The sequence below is a fragment of the Silurus aristotelis genome, assembly GCF_946808225.1.
Source record: "Silurus aristotelis genome assembly, chromosome: 7".
In the NCBI taxonomy this organism is placed as follows: Eukaryota; Metazoa; Chordata; class Actinopteri; order Siluriformes; family Siluridae; genus Silurus; species Silurus aristotelis.
This window is the reverse complement of record NC_139580.1, coordinates 23,404,403-23,414,855: the sequence shown is the minus strand read 5'-3', so window position 1 is coordinate 23,414,855 and position 10,453 is coordinate 23,404,403.

The window sequence follows — 10,453 nt, the reverse complement described above, 5'->3', positions numbered from 1 at the left end:
GAGTACAGTATTTAGGAACAGGAGCTTAAGCTCCAGAGATGAACCTATTTAAGCTGAGGACAGAAAAACAAGACACATTGCCCCCCTCCTTTTTCTTAAGTGCTTTTATTCTTTACTGAAAAGACTCAGGGATTAAAGCAAGGTACTAATTGGAGATCAAATTTGCTAGAAAGTCCATTGATAGAGGGCTTTAAAGCCATTGTTAAGTTGTGCAAACCGCCATGCTCTTTAGAGAATGCTATGTGTAAGTACCATGTTTGAGGGTTTTTAGGCCAGTTATCTGCTCCAGTGGTTTCGTTCTATCCAGGCAAAGCACAGTGGAGGCAGACGTCAATTAGCTTGTATAGGGTCCCATTTTTTCCCCCAACAAACTTAGCCTACACACTGCAGTTAGAAACATACTTTGTAGTGACAAAATCGCTTTCCTTCAAACTAATCCACAAAAAAAAAAAAAATGGATCCAAGGATAATGATAGTGCAACATCGCTCTGTTGGATAAGCACGGGTGAATTTGTATGACAGTTGCATCAATGGAGTTGTATTCAGTAACATACAGAGCTTATAATCACAAACGTTTTACTGTAATTATTATAGTATGAAATTGTTGTTATGACAAGAGCAATACACAGAAATAAAGCCACAATATATGTTTAAGTGGCTTATTCAATCAAAGGAGAAGGATTACACAGAGAGAGAAGAAAGAAGGGAAGCTGTTTTGACATTTGGTGAAATATAATTATTGGATTTAGAAATTGGAAATTCCATCCACTGTGGGAATTAAATAGGAAATAATGGAAGTCCACAGAAACAGATGTGTTTTAAACCAACACAAGTGTGGTATCCTACTTAACATAGGAAGTGTGGTTATAATGTTAAATTGTATAATGTAGTAAAATGTCTTTACCTCACTGGTATGATTCTTATCAATGTTAATTCAAATTCAGATTTTATTTGTCATATACAAATATATGACACATTTATTTGTATATTTACACAAATAAATATAGGGTTTATTTAAACATATAGGAAGGAAAAATATAGAAAATATATATTACATAGTAATAAAAAGGAGAGAGAAAAAATCAGTATAGATGTGTGTGTGACTATGTGTTAGTATGCACAATTGTGTGTAATCGGCAGTAATTAGTTGTCTGGTCAAAACATTGAGAACAAAGGCTAGTTTGACCTCTAACCTTCCTCCTGAGAAGTTAAAAGAGGTCATGGAGTAATGACACCTTTCAGAACATGAACAGAAATAACCCACTTACCTGTAGACTACATGAATGGCTTTAAAATCACACCCACAAAACCATGGCACATTCACACCAAAAGAAATCTGACCTTATTTCAATAACTTTACACTCTTTCACAAGACAATTTAATATATAAAAATATATATACAAACCCGATTCCCAAAAAAGTTGGGACACTACAAATTGTGAATAAAAACAGAATGCAGTGATGTGAAAGTTTTAAATTCATTCATTCATTCATTTTCTCCCGCTTATCCGTAATCCGGGTCGCGGGGGCAGCAGTCTAAGCAGGCCTCCGCCTTCGACTGCTGCCCAATCCTCACAGCACCGTCCCTTACGGTCCCTCCTGCAGGTGGTGAGCCCACGGGAAGGAAAGTTTTAAATTTCAATATTTTATTTAGAATACAACATAAGTGACATATCAGATGTTTAAACTGAGAAAATGTATTATTTTAAGCGAAATATAAGTTGAATTTAAATTTCATGGCATCAACACATCTCAAAAAAGTTGGGACAAGGGCACGGTGTGGCATCCTCTCTTTTTTAACAGTCTGCAAATGTCTGGGGACTGAGGAGACAATTTGCTCAAGTTTAGGAATAGGAATGTTGTCCCATTCTTGTCTAATACAGGCTTCTAGTTTCTATTTTCTTAGGTCTTCTTTGACGCCTGTGCTTCTGAATCTTGTTTAGATATGGCTTCTTTTTTGACCTGTAGAGTTTTAGCCAGCAACAGTGAATGGCTCGGTGGATTGTGTTCACCGACAATGTTTTCTGGAAGTATTCCTGAGCCCATGTTGTGATTTCCATTAGAGTAGCATTCCTGTATGTGATGCAGTGCCGTCTAAGGGCCTCAAGATCACGAGCATCCAGTATGGTTTTCCGGCCTTAAACCTTACGCAGAAATTGTTCCAGATTCTCTGAATCTTTGAATGATATTATGCACTGTAGATGATGATAACTTCAAACTCTGCAATTTTTCTCTGAGAAACTCCTTTCTGATATTGCTCCACTATTTTTCGCCGCAGCATTGGGGGAATTGGTGATCCTCTGCCCATCTTGACTTCTGAGAGACACTGCCACTCGGAGAGGCTCTTTTTATACCCAATCATGTTGCTAATTTGCCTAATAAGTTGCAAATTGGTCCTCCAGCTGTTCCTTATATGTACATTTAACTTTTCCAGCCTCTTATTGCTACCTGTCCCAACTTTTTTGGAATGTGTAGCTCTCATGAAATCCAAAATGAGCCAATATTTGGCATGACATTTCAAAATGTCTCACTTTCAACATTTGATATGTTATCTATATTCTATTTTGAATAAAATGATTGCATTCCTTTTTTATTCACAATTTGTACAGTGTCCCAACTTTTTTGGAATCGGGTTTGTAGTTTTGGTAGAACAATTGTTCTTCTGTTGCCTACTCCAGCCATTGAAACGGTGTGGGTAAAACATGCCTTTATGGATTAAAAATTAATTACGAGCAGTTAAATGTTTCTTGTGCCAGCCCAAAGCACTTACATATGCAAACTCAGGTAGTACTCAGGTCACTAAAGGGTCTCCTTCCTGTTTCTCTTAGATCTTAACCAGTGATCAACTCAGTTTGTTTGTCTGGTCAGGAGAGATGTCTATGCGACAGAGAGCAAATAAAGCTCCCTTGGAGCAGAAAGAGAGATATCTCCACATCTTCACATTCCTACTAGTGCAATGAGCAACACAGGCCTGGGGCCACACAGATGAGGGACCTTTTAAAGGAGATAGGGCTGGAGACGGGAAAAACTTCCTCTTTGTTGGCTTTGGGAGAAATTCTGATGGACGACGGGAGGTCCACATATTTCCTCTTTTTAAAGTTACCCTTTAAGAGGTTTTGCTAAATAGCTGACTTTAAGAAACAGGCACAGATACCTTCAGAGAATTAAAACAAGTCATTATTATCAGTGACTTCCAACTTTTGTATAGATCCATGAAATTAATCTGAGATATTGGTTTATTTGGTTGTAATAATTTAAGCAGCCAAAGCAAAAATATTAAAGTCTGTCTGAGCATAGGCTATAAACTTTATCGAAAGCGATTTTTTCTTTTAAATGACAACTTTTATTTAGTTCACATTTTCAAATGTTTTTCTTTAGTATCATAACTTCAGTATTACAGGACTGAGCAATTCTTGTTTCTCATTTGAAAGTCTGACATTGTTAAGCATCTGCCTGAATTATTAGGAGGAATGCTTTTAAGTTAAAAAAAAAACAACAAAAAAAAAACATGCTGGGCTGCTTAATAATTGAAGACAAGTAGATTCAGAACAAGCGTTGGTGCACAAAACAGACAGCATTCCTGTTAAGGATTTTGGGGACATCTCCTCTGGAGCTACCCATTGTTCCAAAGCCTGAAAAGAACACAGTTTAGCTTTAAATATAGTTTTAAGGTGTTATGGAGTGGGAGGGCTACATCATTATCCCCCACACAGCAAGAAGTCTATTCACTTTACTGCTGGCTGTCTTCTACTCACAATATTTCCTCCACAGTCTAAATTTAAACGTTTCATATTAGGTTTCACAGTTTCATATCATGGTGAGCCAGGGATTTAATTTGCTTTAATAAATGGCATAAAAGTGCATTACCTGTATAGGTCTCGTTTGTTTACAAATTTGCATATGTGCGTGGTATAAATCTCTAACAACCCCCATCTGCTTGTTTTGGGGGATTAAAGGAATTTTTTGACTTTTCTAAAAGACAATAGCGGACCCAGCATGAAGTACTGTGCTGACTGGTAATGTGACGCACACAGAGAGGATTTGAGAACCACACACTGTGAAGGGACTCTACATGTCTCACAGTTATGGTAGTAGCTACAATACTCTCCACTATTACTGCCTTAAACAAAACAAAACAAAAAGAATACTCAATTCCTATATAAGGTACACTTATACACCTGTACAGTCATACAATTGTCCAATCAGCAAAACGTGTGCATAAAATAATTCAGATATACTGTACATTATGTGGACAAATGTTTGTAGACACCTGACTATAAGATTTGTATGTAGTTCTTGAACAACCCATTTGACACTCAATTCACATTTGCTCATATAATAATCTCCTTTCTCTGGAAACTACATGTCACTACATTTTGGAGTGTGATTGTGGAGATTTTTGTTCATTCATCCACAAGTTAGTAAAATAAGTTAATGATGAAGGGTACCTGTATGGTTGAGGCTAGAGCTCTATTGCAGGCCAGAATGACTTAGCAGTGTAGATTTACTGTCCTCTGAAAATAACTCAAAATACAGCCATTATTGTCAAAATAGCTGCCAACAAAAGTAAAGACGCCCTAAATGATTACCATGCAAAGCCACATGCCCTATTTATCATATTCATGTTTTTGTCTGCTTGACAGGACCATACAAATTTGTGTATCTTGTGTTAGAGCAATTAACATTTGGTGCTTTGTTGCTCTCCACAAAGATCGCCTAGGGAATAAGAAGATCTGTAACAGCTTAAAACTGGACTGCAGGAGCGAAAGTCCCGCTTGTTAGTGCTCAGACCATACCCCACACACTGCAACAAGTTGGTCTGCATGGGCGTCGTCTCAAAAGGAAGCCTTTTCTGAAGCTGGCTCACAAGAAAGCCTGAAAACTGTTCTCTGAAATCAAGAGCATGAATTACTGGAACCATGTCCTGTGGTCTGATGAGAGAAGATATCTCCCAGAAGATAAACTTGTTTGGCTCAGATGGCTCCAGTATGTGTGGCAATGCACTGGTGAAGAGTAGCAAAAAAATTGTGTCTTACAGTCAAGCATGGTGGTGGTAGCATCATAGTCTGGGGCTGCATGAGTGCTGCTGGTACTGGGGCGCTGTGATTCATTGAGGGAAACATGGATTCCTACATGTACTGTTGCATTCTGAAGCAAACCATGATGCCCTCTCTTCAGAAACTAGGCTGAGTGGCAGTTTTCCAACATTATAACCACCCCAAACACACCATCAAGATGACAACTCCCTTGCTGAAGAAGCTGAAAGTGAATGTGATGGAGTTGCCAAGTATGTTTCCAGACCTGTGGGGCATCTTAAAGCGGAAGGTGAAGAACCACTAAGTGTCTAACATCCAGCAGCTCCGTGATGTCAATATGGAGAAGTGGAAGAGGATCCCAGCAACAACCTGTGCATCTCTGGTGAATTCTATGCCCAGGTAGATTAACGCAGTGGTGGATCAATGGTGATCACACACAATATTGACACTTTAGACACAGTTTTGACATGTTCATTTAGGGTGCACTCACTTTTGTTGCCAGTTATTTTGAAATTAATGGCTGTATGTTGAGTTTTTTTTAGAGCACAGTAAATCTGTACTGCTGTACAAGCTGCACATGGACTACATGGACTAAAGCAATTGTTTTCTGACATCACAGTTGTATGCTTACACCAGTTCTCTGTCAAGCAAGCCAGAATGCATTCTAACTTGTACAGTAAGTTCACTGAATTAGTTTTTCACATTCATATTTCAGTTACCCTTATACTGTATATCTCCTACATACACAAAGGTTTTAATTTTGGTCTCAGAGCTTTTTTATCATATAAAAGTTTAGTTTTTTATTGGGTGGCAGAGGTGTAAAAAAATACTTGAGTAGAAGTATAGATACCTTAGATACTCCAATACAAGTTAAATGCCACAGATTCCAGTATGACTTGAGTAAATATTTTAGGGTATCTAAATTTGAACAGAATGTAGGATCAAAGAAAAGTACATATATGAATCATAAATGTAGTTGAGTATAGAGTAAAAGTTGAACCTAGAAAGTAGACAAAAAATTACCTAAGCAGTGTAACGTATATTACTATATTACTATTACTATTACTATATTATTTACTCAAATACTTTACACCACTGATTTGTGGATCATTTCAAGGATAGAATAGTGATGTATATATCAGAAGAATACACACAATCCACAAACACCGAAGAGGTATCTCCGTTTAGAGTACAAGCTCGCACTTGCTGACAAGACAAAGTGGGAGGACCGGATGACATGAACATTGTATTGTTTGAAGAATGAAATCCCTGTCTTTATTTTCTTTCTTTCTTTCTTTCTTTCTTTCTTTCTTTCTTTCTTTCTTTCTTTCTTTCTTTCTTTCTTTCTTTCTTTCTTTCTTTCTTTCTTTCTTTCTTTCTTTCTTTCTTTTTTTTTTGCTTCATTTGTCATTTAACCAAAGTCTTTAGATTGGGCTTTGAAGTAATTCAGTGAGGTACCCAGTGTAATGCATGGTGGATTGTTTGCTTAGCTTCAGAAAAAAAGCATGAGAGTATCTATTTCTTTTTATCTGCCACTCTTATGACACTTGTACACTAAAAGCCACAAAGGGAGGAAAGTAATAAAGAGAAATGAGTTGACAAAAGTAAAAAAAACCAAACAAAAAAAAAAAACAGTTGAGGAGGTGTGATGGAGCCTGTCTCTGGCAAATCTACAAAGGTCGTTTTGTTTATGTGTGCGTGTGCGTGTGTGTGTGTGTGTGTGTGTGTGTGTGTGTGTGTGTGTGTGTGTGTGTGGGTGTACACACGCACTTTTCCCTTATATGTGGCTCAATTTTGAATTATAGCAGAGGCATATATCTGTCTTCACTTGTCTACACCATGACACACTTTAAAATGGTGGGGGTCTGTCTTTGTATGTAAAACAATTCCTAGGAGATCGTAACAATCCCAGACTCCTTGGTAGTGCAAACAAAAAGTAAGAATAAAGGTCCTCAAGGGCAGTAGTGTTATTGCTTTGTGCAATCACAACCACACATCCTGAGTGGTGTTAAGCCTTAAGTTATATATGCAGACCACAGATGATAAGACACTGCACAAATAGAGCCTTCACCTCTGCCCTCAATAACTTAAACCCCAATAAATCTGACCATCAAGCCCCTGAGAGGGAATTGATAAGAATTTCACTTGGGGGCAAATCTGAGCTCTTTGTTACACTGTTAAGGTAAGGTTTAAAAAAGTATCGGACTCAAAATTAGACTGAGAATGCACAAGATTTTGGTAAAGTTATCCAATGTTTTCATTCATATGCCTGGATCATTCAGTTATCCAATGTTTTCATTTATATGCCTGAATCATTCAGCTTCCTTTGCTATTTGGTCAAAAAAAAAATTTTCAGCTGTCTCATCCAATTCCATTTTTAAGTTATCCAATCACAATCCCCCTAAATTAACCTTTAGCATATGAAACAAAACTACAACGCTAATCTTAGATCATTTTAAAGAGGAACCCTCGTCAACAATAGACACAGCATCACCTGCATCCATTTCCTCCTGTTTTTTTTTCTTTTTTTTTTTTTCCTGAGGTTAGCTTCCATCAATCATTCACCAAAACTAATAAGAGATCCACCAATCAAAGGTCACTGCTGAGCTGAAACTGCCACCTGATTCCCAAACACTTCCCCTCAAGGCTAAATCCTGTTCAAATCTGAACAAAAGGGAAAGAAATCAGAGGAGGCTTTACAATATCTGGTGGATTAACCTTTTGTGCTCATATGCGGATTTTTTTGACCTGACACGAAAAAGATGACCAAAAGATGGAAAACAGAAACACTTTATTTGGAGGAGGTCACCTTTAGCTTTCCTAATAAATGAAACCACAGGTCAAAGTTCAAAGTGGATAGAAAGGCTTAACTGTGTAATAAGCTAGTACTAGTTAACATTTAGCTACAGACTACACATCAAGTCTTTAAAGATTACATTGTGTTTTTTCAAACTTAGTTACTAAATTCAACACGTTGAGTTGGGCTCAGTAAAGCTGTGAATTTTCTGATTAAATCCAAACTGTACCACCACAAACTGCTTCAATCATGTGAACTGTAAAGTTTTTTTAGCATGCCACTACTGCCCTCTATGTGTTGCTACAGAAAACAAGCCAATTATCCAAAACAAACTGAACTCCCTTTTTTTCATTGACTTTGGGGAGTAAAACATTTTAATGTGCTCGGCTGCGTGTGGGGGTCTCAGAGGCTATAAAAACAGATACATATTTGGACACGCACACACACACACACACACACACAAACACACACACACACACATACACAGACATGCACAATTATGTGCATGTATTCCTTTTCGATTTAAGTGTTGATAAAGGACTCTGTCCAGCAAAATTTGAACCATGTGCAAGTAAGAATTGCATAATCAATGCACCTGGAACTTGAAGACATATTTCACTGTCGAGTCAAAATGAAATCCCCTCACGGTTTTCCTCTTTCCATCAAGCTGAAAATGATTAATATATTGCTTTTCTTAATACAGATGTGATTGTGTATTTTTGTATGTATGTGAATGTATTTATGTACATTATATGGACAGAAATATGTGGACACCTGATCATAAGAGTTCCACATTTACTTCCCATTTGCTGTTTTTTTGCAAAGAATATTCACGGGGGTAATGTCATGCTGGAACAGTAAAGTGAATATGCAATGCTTCCGTATCCAAAGACATCCTATACACAGAGGTGGAAAGTAACGAATTACTTTTACATAAACTAGCTTTTTTTTAAAGTAATTTTTAAAATCTGCAATTTTATTTTTACTTATGTATGTTTTGTTTGAAGTATTGTACTCAATTACATTTATGATCATATCCTTCACTGAGTAAAAAAAAAAATAAATATAAATAATGCAACAGGAAAAAAAATCATGCTCCAGAAACTACTGCTCTGATTGATTGATGGAGAACAAACACGCTAAACTCACAAGAAAAAAAAAGATGGAGATGGACAAGACAGAAGGCAGTGATGCAGACCCAGCTGAAAGCGAATTCTGAATCTGCATTTCTCTCATTATCATAAATTACTTTATAACAGGAGATTTCTTTTGTTGTTGTGAAAGTGCATAACTCACAGTAGACTAATCATGGACTGTAGTTTTTTTGTTGTTGTTGTTATTATTGCACTTTAATTTGTAAAGGTATTTCTTCAATTAAAAATAAACCAGTTCGAGATTTATATCTCCTTGTCCTTTTAGAACTACACTAGAATCCCCATCCCCACCCCCACTGTTAAAAAAAAAATAACTGTAAATTTTACTCTAAGAAAGATTTTAAATGAGTAATTTTTTTCTTTCACTTATGTAGATTTTTAGACTGATAACGTTTCTTGTACTTGAGTAAAAATGTATTGAAGTAACTGTACTTTTTTAGTATTTTTCTACCTCTGTCTTTACTATTGTGTGCCTCCAACCTTGTGGTAACAGTTCAGAAAAGAACCACATGTGGCTGGAAAAGTCAGGTGTCCCACTTGTCTATATATATATAGGGCTTTTTCTATTAAATGATTATATTGGTTAACAAAAGTAATGTATCCTATTTTTTTGTGTTGCATATGAAAATTTATAATTTCCACAAAAACCTGTGCCTAATCAAAGACTTTATAATTCAGCTTAAATTCATTAAGAAACCCAGGAGTCAAGCAGGTCAAGAACTTTGCCATAGTGTTTTGATTATATTGATTGCATTGCTTCCTCCTCCTGAATAGAGTTGCATGGTGACTTCTGACATGTAATGAATAGTGAGAATGGAAGAATGGAGAGATGGGAAAAGAAAGGACCCCCTTGGCTCACCCTGTCTATCAGACTGAGTGAAGAAGGAGGTTGGAAAAAGTCTTAAAGAAAGCCCATTAATGACTATAGACTTCAAACTCTTGCTTCTGATGCTTAGGCCCAGAGTCACATCTGTGTTGTGGTACTGAAACAAAGAGTTATTGCCTATTGTTATTGCTTGGTGCTCTTAATCACACAGCCCACCATGGGAATGAAGAGAAAAATATTGAGGTCTGTGTGTGTGAGAGAGAAAGTGTGAGATACTGAGATACTGCTGTCCCTCAGCAGTTAAAATTCTTCCTGCTCTGTACCACACTTACAGTGGTGTGAAAAACTGTTTATGATTTCTTTTTTTTTTTTGCATGTTTGTCACAATTTAATGTTTAAGATCATCAAACTAATTTAAATATTAGTAAAAGATAACACTAGTGAACACAACATGCAGTTTTAAAATAAAGGTTTTTATTATTGAGGGAAAACAAAATGGAAAACTACATGGCCCTGTGTGAAAAAGTTTTTCCACTACATGGCCCCCCTTGTTAAAACACACACCAACAGTAAAATATGGTGGTGGTAGCGTGGTGGTCTGGGGCTGTTTTGCTGCTTCAGGACCTGGAAGAATTGCTGT